General features: G+C 33.9%; 1 long non-coding RNA gene across 2 annotated transcripts in view; it reads left to right on the plus strand.

The window, feature by feature from the left end:
* LOC110393013 overlaps nucleotides 1-18,864 on the plus strand; it is a 99,067-nt gene that overhangs the window by 52,293 nt on the left and 27,910 nt on the right. For both annotated transcript variants that reach the window (XR_002434737.1, XR_002434738.1), the window contains 3 exons: nucleotides 7,823-8,023; nucleotides 11,746-11,807; nucleotides 11,936-12,117. This is a non-coding gene — a long non-coding RNA (uncharacterized LOC110393013). The remainder of the gene's footprint in view (nucleotides 1-7,822; nucleotides 8,024-11,745; nucleotides 11,808-11,935; nucleotides 12,118-18,864) is intronic.

The raw sequence follows: 18,864 nt of genomic DNA on the forward strand, positions 1-18,864 counted from the left end.
AGTGTGACAGCTGAACATCAGTTCTCTGACATCTGCACTTTCATTATATACCTAATCCGGTGCTATCCTGACTTTCTAGTAAGAAACAAAGTAGAACATCTGTCAAGACTTCAGAAGATTGAAATGATAAGTTAGCAAGAGACAATGAAGATTATCATTAATTTTCCTCCATCAGAACTTCTCAGCACAGATTCTCCTATATTGAGGTTATTCTCAGTTTGCTATTTGGATGTATTTGACTCTTCCTTATTCCTTCCTGAAAATTGTTTTTCTTTCCATCATATGTTTCCTGTATCAAATTCCACATCTTATACTCAAACAGTTATCTTTTGCCATCACTTTCCCTACGAAGCAAATATTTCCAGCCGATTATATTACTGTTACTTGTTTTTCTCTCAATCAAGTACGCTGCAATTTTAAATTAATAGGTAATCCACATATGCTATTCTTTCTGAATAGATTCTCATCAGAGTAATTCTTTTTATTTCGTTCAGTAAGTTCCCTTCCTTTTCAGCGTGTAGACATTAGTGTCTTTCAGTCATTTATTCAAATATTTTTCATATATTTATTTTCTCTCATAATGAAGATCCATGTTCAGATTGTAATCCAATTCCATTTTTTAGACAAGAATCATATAAATGTTTTCATAAAATGTAGTTTCTTTTTTGTGTTGTCACTTCACAGCTACAGAAAATATTTGAGGCCTTACACTAAGATTTCTCTCTGGATTTATACAGTCTTCCTGAAATTCAGGAAAGAAGAGCAGTCAGAATGGAATCTTACATCAAATGGACCGAGAAAACCAGATAGCCAATATTTAAAATAAGTAGCTACTAGTAGCTGAATCTTGATTTCTACACACCTTCCTTTGGAAATTTATTCTACGGTATTTTGCAGTGCACGTTCATCTGCATTCCCATTCATATGTAGTTCTTTCATATGTAAGGAATTCTGGTGAGCAAGAGGCGGGCAGAAGAGGAAATACAAATCAGGGAAACATTGCTTACATATAGTTTTAATTGATCCATCCTTATATTTATTGTCCAATTATTTTTTTCTTTCTTCTACATACTAAATTCTTTGTATTTTATACTGTGCTGATTTCTAGATATCTGTGTGCTTATTTCTAGATATCAGCGTAGTCCAGTTTACTCTGGAAACTTTTAGACTGTGAAAGAAGTGAACAAGATGCTGTCTTAATAGTTGTCTTGATTGACAAGACTTTTTGGTTTTATGGAATTTTTGCTGTTCTGATTAGTGGTGGGTGTAAGAAAAACCTGTCTCTAAGAGATACTATTGTGCATGATGATGGAGTGGGAACACAACAAATACATTAACTGAATATTTTTCTCTCTCAATTTTTTTCTCATGTAGAATAACAGCTAAATCTTTTCATGCTGCCACATCAACAGTATTGCAGTATGGAAAAATCCTTTACTTTGTGGTTGAGGTTGATACAGTTTTGACAAATGCAGTGTTGGCATATTCATCTTCATTTACCATCTAGAATTGTTTCAGATTTTTTGTTAAGAATTTGGTTTGGCTGAAGCTTACTAAAAGACTGTTATATTGATTTTGGCTGTTTCTGTTTGATGCATTTAGTTGATCTGAAAATGATTTTTGTTATTTAATACCAGTAATTTTATTATGTTATAGTTGGATGGTATATTTTGAATTAGTAATTCCCATACTGGAAAACTGAGGAATTTACTATAAATTGCAAGAATATTTATTACTAGCTTGATGCCAACTATGTATTTTTGTTAATAGTTGTAGTAAGTTTTTCAAGGAACGTGATACTAACCTGTGAATTTAAATCCCGTTGCTAACTTGCAGGCTTTTTTTACTTCCATTGTAATATCACAGAATCAGGGTACTTGATGTGCCCTCAGTGGGCAGTATGGAGAAGATTCTGGATCCATCTGCTTTATTTCCCCCGTTAGGTGAATATCTGGTATCTTCATCATCTTACAAGCCCTTTTCTGGGCTTTCTCCAATATGTCCAGGTGCCACTTGTACTGGGGAGCCCAGAACTGGATTCGAGGTGAGGCCTCACCAGTGCTGAGCAGAGGGCAAAGATCACATCCTTTCATCTGCTGGCAGTGTTCTTCCTAACTAAGCCCAGGATGCTGTTGGCCTCCTTTGTCACATAAGCACACTGCTTGGTCATGTTCATCTTGTCCATGTTGTCACATCTAGCATGTCCAATCTGTTTCCAGCCAGTTGTCCCCCACTATGTACTGATGTGTAGCATGCTCACTAGTCAGTCTAAATTTGTCAGAATTTTCTATCTTTTTTCACTTGAAACTATTATGTGTTGAATGATTATGGGAATGTTTACAAGAGGGTTTATCCTCTCTGTGAAGCTTCATGCCAATACTGAAAATTATAGTAAGAAGGAAATGCTTAGCAGAATGAAGTTTATTTTAAAAGTATTTCATAACTGTATTTGGTCTATGCATGCTACTTTTCATTACTGTTCCATACAAGCTATAATAGTATTCTTTCACAATGTCATTTCATGATTACACTGGTGATAAATAGAAGTGGATCTTAACATTCTGTTAATGTCTTAACAGAAATTAAGTAATGCACATCAGAGTTTTCATGAATTTACATGATACACCTGCACAGTCCAAGATGATCTTTAACTTTCTGATTCTGACTATCTAGAATAGCAATGTCTCTAAACATTTTAATGAATTCTATATTTTACACTATAATTGGCTTTTAGCCTCAGTAATGTAAAGTGTAGAAGAGAACATTGTTATCATGGCAAAATTCTCTGATGCTTTCTTAGTTATTTTTCTTTTTCTTTGGAAGCGCTGCAATCCTTTCTGCCACTATCTAAATGGTTTTCCTATCTTATACTTAGTGACTGTTCGTGTTTTTCATAAGCCCAATGACAGTTTTTAAAATCAAAACTGTAATTTATACTTCTTAACTAAATAAGTAAATTTGCCATCTGATCCATGACAATTGCTTCTGGTATGACTTCTAATCTGGAAATAAAAAGCATTTTTCATTCCTTAATATTTGCATTTTCATAGTACGTTTTGGTCATGGGTCTATAGTAAGCTACTAACATGCAAACATAGAATGAAAAGGTATTTATCTTTAAGGTTTTTATAATGAAATATTGGACAAGGTACTTGAAATAGTCTAGACTAGAAACAATGGAACAAAATGTGATATTGATCAACGTGATAACCATAATCTGGGCATACACCAGCTTGGAAATCAACAAGTTTTAAGAAAGGACTGACGGTAGGCAGTCCATTAAACAGGAATCCGAAGAAGAAAAGTATGTTTGTAGATATTTTTAGGTGATTTCTTTCCCAGATAATTAGAGGCGATCCCAGATCTTAGACATAAAAGGAGATAATAATAAAAGACTTTTCTGAGGTTCTGAATCAGTGATATATGATTGGCATTCTTCACAGTAATCAAAGGAGATAATAAGTAGATATTGAGGGGAAGTTAAGAGCTTTTTTTATTAAAAATAACTTTATTTGCTCAGACTCATCTATGTTATAATAAATTGTATAAATAGTAAAAATTCTTATAGTTTTGTATTTTCCAGTTTGTGTTTTGTTCTCCATTCACAAATAAAAGCTTAGCTACTTAGAATGAAATGTGCTCTTATAAATTCAAATTCTGATCTATGTGGTGCTCACAAAATTAAGGTCTTCACTTACAGAGTGCACAGTCAAAACTTCTCTTTTACTGCTCACAGCACCAAACGGCAAATAGTCTAAACTTGCTGAATGGACTGTTTCCAGTAGCACAAATAGTTATATCTATCTTAGGAGTCTGAATCTAGAAAGATCCATAAAAACTATAATGGGTATTAGAGTGTGTTTTCACCTGTACCATCTGTGTACTACATATTTTTTCTTGTAAATAAACATTCAGGTGGCATCAGAAGGGAAGGCTCCCTGCTTACCTTATTCTGACTGGCGTACTCCAAGTCATGAACTCTGTGGACAAGAGAGGATGCACAACAGGGGAAAGACAGACTTCTTCATTTCTGAGAGTACTTTCCCATCATGCTGTAAAAATCACCAAGGTGTGAACTGGGCATGAATTAAGAGAGGTGAAAGTAAACAGGGACTCTACCATGACAAATTCTTGAATCGAACAAAGGATCTACTTGTCTTTGTGAAGAAGACCATAAACAAGCTTCAGACATGTTAGAAAGAAAGAATCCTAGAGAAGAACGTAGAGGAGATTATGAAGTGTGAGGAAAACTGGAAGGCACGGTTAAGTGCTGTACTTGAACTGAAGGCTGGAGGAAAGAACTTCACCTAAAAACAATGCATAACCACTTCAAGATTTTGTGAACTTATAAGCTCCCACAGTAATTTTCTTTCTTTCTTTTTTTCTTTTCACTACAAATGATGCAGTGAATGGGAATAGTTCCTTCAGAAATTCTTCTCTGATTTTCAGGGTTGATATGTGACATAACAGATAAAAGAAATATCTTACAGCTATAAAAGCTTTGTTAGGGAAAGTCACTTCAAAAATGGAAATTGAAAGTTTGTAATTTCCCACGCGCTTCTTGTTGGTGGTGGTGGTGATGGTGTTGGTTTTCTTTCCAGTATCATGAAAAGGAATGAATAATCCTGGAAACAGGAAGATATTATTTCCTAGCTGTACAGCACCATCACAAAGCTAAATCATGCCTCCTATTGTGTGCTCGTGTTACCAGTATTTTTGTTTTTTTTTCTTCTCAGTTTATTTCCATTTTTTTTTCTCATTTGTTAGAGAACTACCTACAACATTTTGCTTTCCTTTTTTGTGATTTCCAGAAGATTGGAGGACATGTGTTGTACCAATATTATGTAGGAGACAGTTTTATATTTAAGAGCTGAAAATTTACATAAATAACACAGATAGAAAATCGAGAATTAGATACAAAATTTAAGAATGGTGGCTCATCTGTGACACACTGGATCCGTAATAAGAGCGTAGGTTTTCTTACATTGTTAAATAGAAGCTATCTATACTTGCCTGTTTTGACCTTATTGTTACATCTGTATCCTGGTATCATCCTGGCACTTCATTTCCAGAAAAAAAAATAAAGAAATTGATATGCAGCTTTTCCACAGCTCCTATAAATGACTGTAAACATTATTCACAAAGAAAAACTTTTGTAAGAGAAGTTTTCTGGTCTCCTTCTGGCTACAAATACCCACATCTGGAATAAATCTAACTTAAATCAAGAAATAAGAATTGATCTGTGCTTCTCGTATATCTCTATGCATGTCATGGTTAAGCTAAATTTTGACTGTGCCCGTTGTCTTGCTTTTGTCTAATAAGTGTCAGGAAAATTATTTGGCATGCTTGTGTGAATACTGAATATTTTCCAACGAACCTGGGAAAGTTTAAGAATGCATTTTAACTTCTGAATGAGTCCAAGAGGGAAGATTCTTAAATGTTAGTAGAGTAATAATGTAGGATAATTTTCATATACTTTCCTACTTTTACACAGAGTACAGAATTTTAATATTTTTCTTCTCCTCTGGTTATCAATAAATGATTATGAATTCATTATTTTATTTGACACATATATATGTTTTAACATAAATAACCATAATATAGCTTTGCTTGCATTGCCATCATGTAAATTACATCTGTTTAAAGAGACTTGCACTAGAGTAGACATAATATTTAAAGGGTATAGTTGTCTCTTTTCCTTTTTTTAATTGCTATATCTCTTTATAATTGATTAATTGATTAATGTTCATTAGAATGAATAATGTATCACTCATATAGCTCCTGGCTTATTAATTGTTTAATTTCAGAGAATGTAACTGAGTACTAAGGAGATGCAAGTTGTCAGTCACAGCGGCACATTAAATTTAAATACTCCATTGATGCATAGAGTAGAAGTGGTCAAAGTCCATCATATATGCTTCTTAAATCAATTACTGCACTTGTAAGGAAGAGTGTCAGTAATGGAGATTAAAGGTTGTGGCTTTTTTTTTTTTTTTTTTGACTGAAAAGAGGCATTTGATAACTTTTCATGGTTGTAGGGTTTTTTTTTTTTTGACAGAGAGGAGGCATTTGATAACTTTTCATTTGGCAAATTTTATGATCCTGTGCTGGTTTTGTTCTTCTTTATAAGTCTTTTTGCATCATTGGTTTTCTCTACAGTAGGACAAGCAGAATGAGGAGCAAATTGAATAAACAGTGCTCACAATTAATAATAAACAAGATTAAATATGCAAATGTTTAAATGATAAAATTAACCTTAAATTGTAGATAAGCCTTTTGCCTTTGGAATTGAAACCAGTCTTGAGATAAGTATAGATCAAAGGAACAGAATCCAAATCATATTTGATCTTTAGATGAGGGTACACCATGGTTTTGCTTCACTTGAGAGCCTATGACATTCATGAGACAGGACTTGATTTAGTGAACTTGCTGTTTCTCCAAATCCATTTTAGGTAGATCAAGAAGAGAATTTCTTGGCTAAATGTTGTGTTAAACATATGAAGATGAAGCATTTTTGAAATATTTTATTTTTGGAATTGCTAATAGTAACAACTTCCTCATATTTGAATTTTACCATTTTAATGTGTCACCTTGTGCTTGTATGGTATGCTATTTTTAGAAAAGAAATAAATAAAAGACAGAAAATGATTCCAAGGATCTTGCATCTTAACTTCCTGTTATTTTGCTTTCCTTTGAAGGAACTAAATTATTTATTTTTATTAGTATTGTGAAAGAAGTGAAAATGAAATCAGGTAGCCCGCAGTTCAATTTCTTTGTTTTAATCTTGACATTTAAAACTGGGAAGTTATTATATATGATAGAAATCTGGTAAGGAAATATTATCTCTCCACCAAAAGAAACATAATAAAATGCATATGTACTTTCGTTTTCTCTGTATACAATAGACAGCATGTTCTGTAAGCGGACAGAAAAGCAAATCCCCACATAATTTGCATTAACCACACTTGCAGAGCTGCATGCCTAACATTAAAGAGAAGAAAGAAAAGAAATAATGAAACACATATTCTTTTCTGCTATACGATATTAATATAAGATGTGGGATACCTTGCATGTCTGGTATCTTTACTTCTCCTATTCCTGTGTGCACTGCAGGAATCTCTCTTTTACAGCAAAGAAAATGGATTGAGAAGGCAAATACCTTTGTGTTACTTATGGTCTCAAACAGCAGGGGGTCTCCACATGATATGACACCTGAAGACCCTGTAAGTTCTGAGTCTATTACTACACACCTGTCCAACTTCTTTCCCAAGAAGCATCAGGTGTATACAATGGCTAGACTATCAGGCATGATTGGTTCTCTGCGATCATCTTTCATAGCTCTGGCTATGAAGAAGAGGCACCAATTCTCAATAAACCCTTATAGCGTAAGGTTCCCATAGGTCCCAGCGCTGTCACTAAAAGGAGAACTCCAGGGTGCAAGCTCATTACCATATCATCTAATCTCACAGTGCTAACTTTTTCCCCCCTCAGACCCTTATTCTTTGCAGTGCCAACTAATTCTCCAATTATAAAGTGTTCTATAAAACAAGTAATTGCAGGAGGACATCTCTTGAAGCTACAACATCCTGCAGTCCAAATGTGGCATTCTTTAACTCTTCAATTCACAATGAGAGCAGCCTGTATCACTGGCAGTTACTTACAGTGTATAATAGATCTTTCTCAAACTGAAGACTGTCAGTTGACTGAAACCTCAGCTATTGTGATTTCGGGGACTAATGAGGCTCTGCTGACTATAACACTACTTATGTTGTCTGAAGTAGGATGAATTCAAAGTCAAGGAATCTCTTAAATTTTTTTTCAGGAAACTCAAAGCCCTGCAATGGAGTCTGTATCTAAAAAGTACCCGGTAAATTGGCACGTCTTGGAGAGACTGCGGAAAAAAGTAACATAAAAATGAATGGAGTACATTTTAGAAGAAAATCAAAGTAATTCTTATATAACCTGATACCTTAACTAATGCTAAGCAACTTAAGTGATGAAATACTAGAAACACTGCCTTCAAGTAAGTATGAGGATATGAAATCTCACAAGTAGCAATCTATAAGTGTTCAGACTTTCTCTGTATTTTTAGACTTTTCAAATGCCTTGCAATGTTAAGTAAAATAATATACCTTCCTCCTCCCTCTAAAGTTCATTGACATATGGCACAGCATTAGCACATATGACATTCTTGCATTTTTACAAATGTTTTCTCAGTTGCATGCTATGTATTCTGAGATGCCAACATATTATATATTTGCTATGCAAAAATAAACAGTAGAATATTTCAGAATAGTTTGTGAAAGGAGTTCCAGAGAAATGTTAAAAAATGATTTGATATAATTGTTTGAAGGGAGATTAAGTAATGTGTAAAGGGTTAAGTATAGGAGAGTATTATAAAGGGTTAAGTATAGGAGAGCAGTCCAAGAAAAATGGAACAGTTCACTAAAACATGGCTGTTCCCTTTAGCTGTCCTCTAAATCCCATAAATGGAAGCAGACAAATACAAAAAGGCGTCAGTGGAAATGGAAAAATCTAGTATTGATCATAGAGGACCAAACTACATAGGCCAAAAAGCAGTAAGACTATTTGCTAGAGCTGAATGGATATGCTGAGCAAATTCAAGCATAGTTTTCAGTGGGAAGGTAGGTTTTGTGTAGCGGAAAAGATTAAGGAGCTACACAGTACAGAAAATGGTGATATTTCATTTCTCATAGTGAGATAGCATTTGTAAACAGGAACGGCTTAGAAAGGCAGTGTACTTTCTTAAAGCATTTATAGATTATTAGACAAAAACAAATTAGATTTGAAGGCAATAAGACGTAATATTTTATCAGATAAAATTACTGTCAAAGAAAAACACTAGTCTGACAAATAGGTTTCAATACCTTTTGTTCTTGTATAGACACCTTAAATTTTTTTTTCATAAGTTGTTCATAGGAATTCTACTTAGGAGAAAAAAAACCATCCAAAATTTAAATTCTTTCCAGCTGACCTGATGTAGTACACAAATGCAAAAAGGCTTCTTTTTATTTTCCTTTTTCTTTTTGGAGCTAAGAGTTTCACTAACAAATTACATTGAAGTTGATTTACAAATACTATGTTAAAGAGATTGGCAGCTAAAGGGTGGAAAGAAGTGTGAGTCCCCCTGTGTCTGTCTTGTTCTGTTGTGAACAAACAGTGCTGGGCACAATTGTCCAGGCTGTCCTTTGAGCTTCGATGTTAACTAACAACTTCTTGTAGTTAGGTCCCTACTGTTTCCAAGTTAATTGGTCCAGCTTCACACATTCATACAGAAATCATGCTTCCCTGGAAAGTCAGTTCAAACTACCTGACATTAGACAACATTTTCACAGGAGAAAAAACAAGGCATTTTCTTAAGGATCAAGAGACAATAACCTTAGAGAAGTGGGCCCTAAAAGTATCATCTTGAAGATTTCCTGGCTGTTTGTGTCTTTGTTGTAATGTGAAAGAAAGAATAATTCTCTTGAGTAGCAAAATGCAATTCTTGATAGCAGTCTGTATCTGGCTGTAAGTCAAAGTGTTAGATAACAGGCAAGCTACATGGATGTCTTGAGTCTGTCACAGCGTGGGGTACTGAAGGGTTTTTTTACAAGAAAATAAAAAGGCAACAGGCTAGAATTCTCAGTTAATGTTCCAGTAAAACAAACAGGAGATTCCTACTTAATGTTAAGATCATGCACGGCTCTTCGTGAATGCATGGCTTGATTTATACAACTTAGGTCAGTGGAGCTTAGATGCAGTAGAAACCTGTATACAAATGTGGAAACAAATCAAATATTCAACCATAACAGAGTCTGAGGACAAAATAAAATCAAGAATTCTTTATTCTAGCAAGCACCCACAGTCCTGATGTATTTACTTCTAATCATTACAGAATGCCTACTTGTTTTTTCCTGAAGAGTTTATAGCTAATACATTTGATTTGCTTATTTCCCATCAGGGAGGTACAAGCACCTTTCTTTTTGGTTGTAAGGCCATACTAGTTGTGATGCTTCATTTAGGTTTTTTCCTGGATAATTATGGTAAAGACTTTTTTTTTCCTGTTTCAACGATTCTATTCAATTTAGCTGAGTAATTGCTCTATTATCACTATTATTTTTAAATCCAGAGGAAGCCTGTGGGACCAATGAGGACATATACATTTTTTCAAGAGATACCGAGAAGAATATAATCTAATTGAAGTCCCTTTTCTGTTTAAGAGCTATGAAAAGTGTAGTCTGGCTTACTGGATAGTCCATAGGAAAATGTAGAAGATGACCAGAAGAAGCATTAAAGGGTTGCAGTCTCCCACTTCATGATTTTTTGTTGAGCACACCATGGTGTAGCTTGAAATTCATGCTAAAGAGTTGGAGCTAACCATGGAACTTTTTCAAACATGGTGCAATTCCCGCAATCATAGAATCATAACTAATAGAATGACTTGATTTGGAAGGGATCTTTAAGACCAAACAGCTCCAGCCCCTTTCCATGGGCAGGGACACCTACCACTAGACCAGCCCAAAGACACATCCAACACAGCCTTGAATATTTCCAGGGAGCAAGCATGAACATCTTCTTTGGGTAGCAGAAGAGAAAAAAGATAAAATGACTACAAGTGAAATCCATTCTCTTTTTTATTTTTTTCATTTTTCATTTTTGCTGAATCAAACAGGAGATAGCCTTGTTCCTGAGACTGTTCACTTGAGAAAGTGTTTGCTCTCTCCACACTTTAAAACTAAATTTATTTGAGATTTTTTTTCTAAAGTGAAATGGGTCTTGGGTCAGTGCTCAGGTATTGTGTGAAATGCTGACCCTGTATAAAAAGACAGGAGAGCAGATTTCTTCTATAACTACAGTTTACAAAGGAAATTGCAACCTTGATTTTGTACTGGCTTGTACTACCAGTAACTGAAGGACAAAGAGGCATTAGATGAGTTCTATAAGTTTTTGAGTCCTCTTCCGAATTTTTGAGGTGTCCCACTGCTTAATAATAATGCCACTGCCAAAGTGAAATGAAATTCTTGTCTGTGTGCTTTTTTTTTTTTTTTTTTTTGCTGATATCTTTGCCATAAATAAGACATTAAATATTTTGTGGAAAATAGTCAAGATACAAAATTCAAGGCTTGAACTAGGATTGTTCTCAAGTTTCTGACTAGCAGCTGCCTTTCTCATCATGAGGTCACGAATCCATCTGAATGGGGTGTCAGCATTACCACTTTTATACCTTTACAAATAGATCCCTTGGTAGCAGATCTGGGTTCTTAAACTTAATAGAAGCATGTTTCTGTGGTCTTATAAAAACACTGAAGAAGAATTTTCTAACATCTGCTAGATCCTTCCACCCTCTCCTTGATAAGCTTCTTCCACATTCTTTAATTATTAGAGATAGTTAAATTGACAGATTTATTCTAGAACTTAACAGTCAAATGGTTTTCTTGATCTATCATTGTATGTTTGGTTGGTAGATAAATAATTCAATTGTGAATAAATAACTGATTAGTGTTATTTTTTACAATGTGCGGTATAACTGAGGAACTCAAAAGTTAGGTTTATTGTAATTTATCATTAATTAAAGTTTTGAGAACTGTAAAAGATGATTTTCACTTTGTAAGAGGCTTTTATTTTTCTCCATAAAATGAAGTGATATGGAAGTTGTATCAAAGTCTTTTATGTCAGTATTTTTGAAAGATGTACCCATTTGTGCACTGCATAGACACACACGTGTGCATGTCTCTCATTCAGACTGGTAACAACCCAACAGATACAAAAGCAGCAGAAGACAAAAAATCCAGTATGAACTTCAGGTATGTAAAATGTTATAGCAAATGTTTTACGTTACAGTTTTATATGGAAGTGTGGCATTTTATAAAAGAAAATTAGATCTTCTGAATCCTTTTTGCATAAAAAGCCCATTTGTTTTCTGTTGTTATAGTGTGAATTCAAAGGAGTAATTCATAAAAGAAAACATCAGCTTTATTTGTTCAATTCTATATCAAGATTACAAGGAATATAAATACCAAATGAAATAATAGCTGAAGGAGTCTGCCCATCTCCACTTTTTTTTTTTCCTGATGGTTTTCTGCAATATTTTACCTCCGTGGGTGAGATGTATAGGTGAGTTAAAATATATATATATTAACTACAGTATAGTTAAAATAAGGATGTCAGCTCCTGCTTTGGGCCTAACTTGGCCTTTATAAACTACCTTGACTTTTGGAATTTGTCAGTCTGATTAAAAATTAGAAGTTAAAAACAATGTTAAATATGTAATTTTTCCTACATTGTTGTTTTCCTTTTGCTTATGTAGATGATCTAACAGCAATGCTGTTAGGTGTTTGTTTAGAATACGTGGATGAAAAAGGGATGTGTTTTATTCTCATAGAAATCTTCCTGGTAAACATCTGAAAAAAAAATCAAGAATTTGAAAAACTGAAGTGTATGCTTAAGTCTGTTGCATACAGTTCCATCTATGCTCATACATTACAGAGGGAGCTTAATCACCCATAAGAAATTACTAGCTTCTCTGTACGTGAAGCATGACATTTCAATTGCACAGCCAATAAAAGAATTACATGAAGAGGGCTGAAATGATTTACTGTATGGAAAGCCACAAGACCAAGGTTACCATGGTGAACTACCTTTCTGTGCATACAAGGTCAAGTGAGAGTGACCCGTCAGTGGACAACCTTCAGTGCTAACATAGTAATATATTGCACCAACAATGGTTAGTTGAAATTCTTCTTAAATAATTATAAACATTTTAATATTTGGCATTTTACATGGCTGAATTTTTAAAATGTGGACAATAATGAATACAGAATTCTCCATTTTATATTTTAGTAATAGTAGTTTAAGAGCATTAGATGAACATCTATGTTTAGCAAATTTTTATGAATCATAATTGTTTACAGTAGTGTTTTTCAGGCAATGCTCAGAGTTGAAAAAAGCTTACCAAGGGTTTTCACATATTTAATCTTGTGTGTATGAGATACTAGTTGAGGCTTCTCATATTTTCTGACTCTGCATTATTATATATTGCAGAATTCTTTCAGTTCCAATGGGGATGGAGATAGGGAAGTAGGGAGAGTTGCAAATAGTCTGTATACAAATATTGTCAAAGAAAACATACAATTGTAATTAAAATGCTCAGAAAAAAGTCTGAAAACAAGGGAGTTCATCTAGTGGTTCTCTGAAAAATATGTTGTTGATGCATAAAATGAGAACTATACTAATAAATGTCTCTTGAATTACATATGCTGTAAGAAAATGAAACCCTTTGGGTTATGAATCTTGGATTTAAAGAGGCAGTCATCAAATATTTAAGATGAAAATGCAATAACACATGCTAGCTGTCATGTGTAAGTTTGGTGAATGTTATGACAAGGTTTTTAAAACATTCATAGTCAGAGTATTTTTATAAAAATGTTCATTAATTCAAACAGACATTCATATCTGGCAACCTGCATTACAAGTGAGATTTCTGGATGCATGAGAAATCTTTGTAAAGCCAAGAAAATATGGGTGAAATATATAGCAATCATGTTTAAATTATACATTATAAGGCATACCTATCGGTATGTTGTCATATTATGCATTAAATTTAGTGCATAAATCAGGTTGTTATAATTCTGATGTCGCCAAAAGGCACAAAATATGACAAACAGGACTAGGCATGTAGATATTATCATACTCAATAATTCAATGAGCATTTGTTTTATGTAAATTAACTTCTGTTAATAGAAATTATACTCATTTATTACACCACTTCTATGTGATAATTAAAAAACTGTCCTTTTTCTGGAGAATTGTTAGAAAAATGTGAATAATGCATTTGTTTAATATCTTTATAAACAAGATCTTATCATCAGATTAGTTCTGGAAATGAAAGTGTTATTGATTTCTATAATAATTTCATAATACTGTTACATTGCAGTGCTGAAACTGCTAATCTCGTTTTTGTGGAGAGCTCTATGCATTTAAAGCAGTGCTTGAACTCTCACATACAGCTCATAAACAATATTAATTTGATACAAGCTGCTATTGTTGAATCCGCAGAAAACACAGCTTTTAAAATATTGAGAATAAAATACAGATACCCTGACCTGCATCTTGTAATATCAGGGATACAGCTATCTATTAAAACAGTGTTGTTATAGAGTGGTTTCCTTCAATACAATCAAGCATATTGGGTGGTAGTATACCAAAATTTCTAATGATTTCAATCTTCTTAATTATTTCTTGAAAAATATACCAACCTGAGCGAAGTTTAGAGCTGTGTTCTTAATAAATCCCTGTAATGTCTATGACTATGAGGGATCTCTAATAGAGGATACAATATATTATCTATGTCTATTTTTCCATTAAAAATAATTTTAAAATTGGAGGCTTATTGTCTACTTTTAGTTCCAGAGTATGGAATTTATTTGTTTGCTTTTTTTGTTTGTTTGTTTATAACTAATTAGTAGGTACAGCCTTTCTTAAGACATTGGTTTGCTGATCTTGATAGAACAACAAAAGACAGAAGTGAGGATGTGCCAGGGACAGACCGAAGGCAAGACCTACTTCATGCTGAGGAAATTATTCAGAGGTGAAAACATTGGTGTAAGGGCTATTAATTGAATTAGTGAGCCAAATATTGCAGAATATAGGAGAACCTGTAGACATCTTGGTAAGAGACAGCACAGAGAGAAGGTGAAGTTCTTGAACCTAACATGCTTCCAACCTTAATCACTAGGCCCAGCATAACTCTTGGCAGTAAATTATAATCTTATGTTTTTATTAAAACTAGCTAAATAAGTACTTTAAAGTATCAGGCTTAGCTGAAGTTGAGTATGCTGCTGTGAATGGTGGTCCCAACTGAGCACCATGTCAGAGCACTTCTATTCAGTTGATCGTTTGCGTCAGGCTGCTAGAGCTACCCTTGGTTCTATAAAGTGGAAGAAATCAAAGAAAGTCTTATTGCTGCATGCAGAGAAGTGGCAAATGGTCCTGAAGTGGGTTTTCCAGCTTCCCTGGAATGTTATGGGAGCAAGCTACAGGGCATGTGCTCACTAGCGAAAACTCTTCCATTCCCTTTCAGGACATATCATGCAGAGTCACAGGTCTGTGAAAAGGACAGCCCATTAGACAGCAAATTGTATGCAGGCCAGATCATGGTATTCCTGGAACTGTTGTTAAACTACCTAAAGACTGACAAACAATATTTAGTTTTGAATAGCACATAGGGAAAGAAAAAGTGGAAGCTAAAGATACTAGGTAATGTGACATTTTTTATCAATATTATGGCCATTGGGAACTGTTAAATATTTGGAATTATATTTCATAATCAGAAAGACATAAGCTAGATGGCATTAGTATTATAACTACAATGGGAATGAATATCTGAAATGTGGAAATCTCTCTGGTAGTCATAAATATGAAAGTTATATCTGTTGTTTACCTGAGATTGAATTAAGGAGAAATTTGTAATAGGTTTTTAAAGAGAAACTGAAAAAATCACCTGAGAAAATGAGTGCAATAAAGCAAGCATACTGAACTTCCAGAAAGATAACCTGTGTTTTAATGTACTTAGATACTATGACTTTAAACTTTTGTCTCAAATTTCAAGCTCCTTTGCTTTCTGAAGGTATTAGACATTTACCCTGCCTATCTCAGGCATCTGGGTAGATCCTGCAAATCTTGTGGAGCTATTCTCCTTTCTTCGTTCAATATGTAACAGGACTTTTCTCCTGTCTTTGTTTCTTTGAACTGCACCTTCCCATGATATCTAATTTGTCCATATATTTGACAGAAGACTAAGAAAACAGAGATGGTTTTCTAATCATTGTGAACAAGAGGAGTAAAACACTATTTGAATTCTTGCTAAATTTGATTCAGATATCAGGTTTCCAACTGAAGAACCAAGTATTATTTTAGTCTACTTTGTTAGTGAGATTTTGCAATGTGATTCCATACTTCTTCACTTTAAATTATACAAAATTATTAGAGAAGGCAGTGAGATCAGATGAAATTTAATGCTAATAGAACATCAAAGTAACTGAGCAGTCTTGTTTTCCTCTTTATACACCAGCTAAGTAAGCAATTTAGGTATTTGTATTAATCTGAAAGATGGTGATAATAAGTAGATAAGATGTGATTTTTTTGGCCGCTGAATCATTTAGAAAAATATATGATGGCGAATTGTAAGTGTATATTCACTTCACATCATAAATAACTGTCAGCCTACTTTCTTTGTTAAGCATTACAGATTACTACCTTTACTGTCTTTTTTTTGGATTTGGAAGCAATCCAAAATACATATGATATTATTCAAAACTATGTCTGATTCTCAACCATTAAGCAAAACTATTAAAATACGCATTACTCTCCTTTTCCTTATGAGAATTCAGGCTATATTTCTCTGGAAGGACTGCTGTTTTCAGAACATCCTTTTCTAAAGATTCTTTGACTTGGCTTCTCTTGAAAAGATATGAAAAGAATATGGGTTTAGCTTAGTTTGAGGTTTTTTATTTATTTACTGTTTATTTCACCATTGTACTGTCAGTGTATTTACTGGTAGAAGCTGTGATTGGTTTATCTGCCAAAATATCTTTTTGTGGATTGCTTTTATCTAATTAATAATAACATTTAGATAATACGAGTATAAGCATCATATAAATTACTAACTAAATGTGAAGGAACTTCTCTCAGTAAGCCTCTTTTTGATAATTATATTTAATACTTAGGTGCATACAGACTCTGTGGGCTGGTGGAAAAGAATCAAAACACAGCAACAGGTAGTCAACTTTGTTCAGCAGGAGAGAGTATAAGCACAAATCAAAGTAAATGTAAAAACATAAGAGAACAAAAATAGCATTCCTAACTGGGAAATATCTCCTTACTTTTGTGCTGTGGGCAGTTTTATAACTTTTGAATTCCTACCTGTGTATGGAGAGGGAAGGGAGAAGAAGAAAAGTCCTTCTACACTAAGGACCATGTGCAACCTATTACAAATACTGAAGGTTTGGGAGATCTCCTGCCACAAGAGAAAAGTGATTGTTTCAGTTACAAATGCGCTTTGAATATAGGAAGAAGATGGCTGCAGCCATTTAATAGCAACGTATTTAATGCAAAATGGCATCCCTTATATTTAGGGGAAAATGAAACCTGAATATATTGAAATGCTCCAAATGTTTTCACAAGCTATTAAGTAAAACTTTTGGGAAGTGTTTAATTTCTGAAGGCATTCTCTCTTCTGTAATCCTTCCCTTTTGTATTTCTGTGATCTGGATGTTCTTTTCCTGATTGCAGGGTCTGGTTGCTTTTTGGTTTGGTTTGGTTTTGTATTGTTGTGTTGTTTTGTGTTTTTTTTTTTCCCTACAGAGCTACTGAATTCCTGTCACTGCTAATTCCTGTAAGAGTAATTCTTCATACAGCTTCCAAAGATTTGGTTAAGAGTCCTGAATAAGTATTTCCATATAAATAGATATGCACTAAAGTATGTACCGTTGATAGATGTTGCATTCTGTACAAATACTTACCATAAAGATCTTTAATTGTGAATGTCACGGTTATTTTCAGTATGAGAGCAACTTTTTATAAAAAGAGGGAGACAGAGAGAAAGGTCCAGATGGAGTTTCTCATTTTGGATTGTCTTCCTTGAAAATCTACAGGTGCAGGTTCATAATTTGACAGTGCTGTGTTATGGATTAGCTAGTGAAGGCTATTGCACAGTGAGCACTGCAGTCATCTCATTGACCTCCTTGTTGTCCAAGTGTGTAATCTCTGTGACACTAACACTGCTGCCAAACTCATGTTTAAGTGTTGCAACAAACCAAGTTTTTGAAAGAGCTTTATTTACAAGTACAGACTGAACACTGAATTTTGCAAAATGTAAATCTGTAAATAAATCTATACAGAAAAAAAACCCTAAACACTAGAGCAGCACTGGTTCTTTTATTTACTTGCTTATTTATTTTAGTTCTATATGAACAAAAACTTATTTTAGATGTTAATGAATTAATTATGCTTTCATATAGACTGATCACCTATATGTGAAGTCTTAACTTGATGCATTGTAAAAGGCTTAAGAGATTAAAACCCTGAAATATTTTTAGTAGAAAAAGCTTGAGTATAGCTAAAATAAGAATAATCTATGCAAATCTATGCAATAAATTATTTTAAATCCATAAATTAATTGCAGACATTGGGGGAGGAAGTGTTGATTAAATTGAGAAGACAAAACTCTAGAAAACTGTTTACATCTGAATATAAACTCAGCATCTATCTAAATGTAGATTTTGCATTTTCAAAGATGACTTCTATACATGTAGAGCAGGACTTATTTTGCTGACACAAATTTCCGGCTCCTATATCTTTTCACCTCCCTTCCATTATCACAACCTGGTCATGTGATATAATAATAGCAATGTGATGAAAAGGTGCCGTCTGCTTAAGATCCTGGCTAAAGGATCTGAATCCTGTAATCAGTGACTTTTATAAAAGAAGTACCTAATTCTACTTGGAGAAATCTGTGTGGTTGACTTCTACTTTGCAGGGACAGTGAGACTTTGCTGAGACTCTTCAGGAAAAAAAGAAAAAAAAAAAAGCACAATTTGGATAACACTTAGAGAAATGCAAACTTCAGATGTAAACAGTTTGAAGCCTCAAATTCAGTAAAAGAAAGCTGTGAAATAGCAGTACGGAAGGGGTTTGTCAAGTATGGATGTACAGAAGAGCTGAGGAGAAAGGAAGCAAACTAACCTAAAGAAAATGAAGCTTTGCATACAACCTTGAATGGCTGAAATATATCCTCACATACCTTTTTCACTGTCACATCCTATCTACTCTATGTCCCTTCTTTGTCCAACTTTTCCACACCCT

Source organism: Numida meleagris, chromosome 2, assembly GCF_002078875.1.
Source record: "Numida meleagris isolate 19003 breed g44 Domestic line chromosome 2, NumMel1.0, whole genome shotgun sequence".
Lineage (NCBI taxonomy): Eukaryota > Metazoa > Chordata > Aves > Galliformes > Numididae > Numida > Numida meleagris.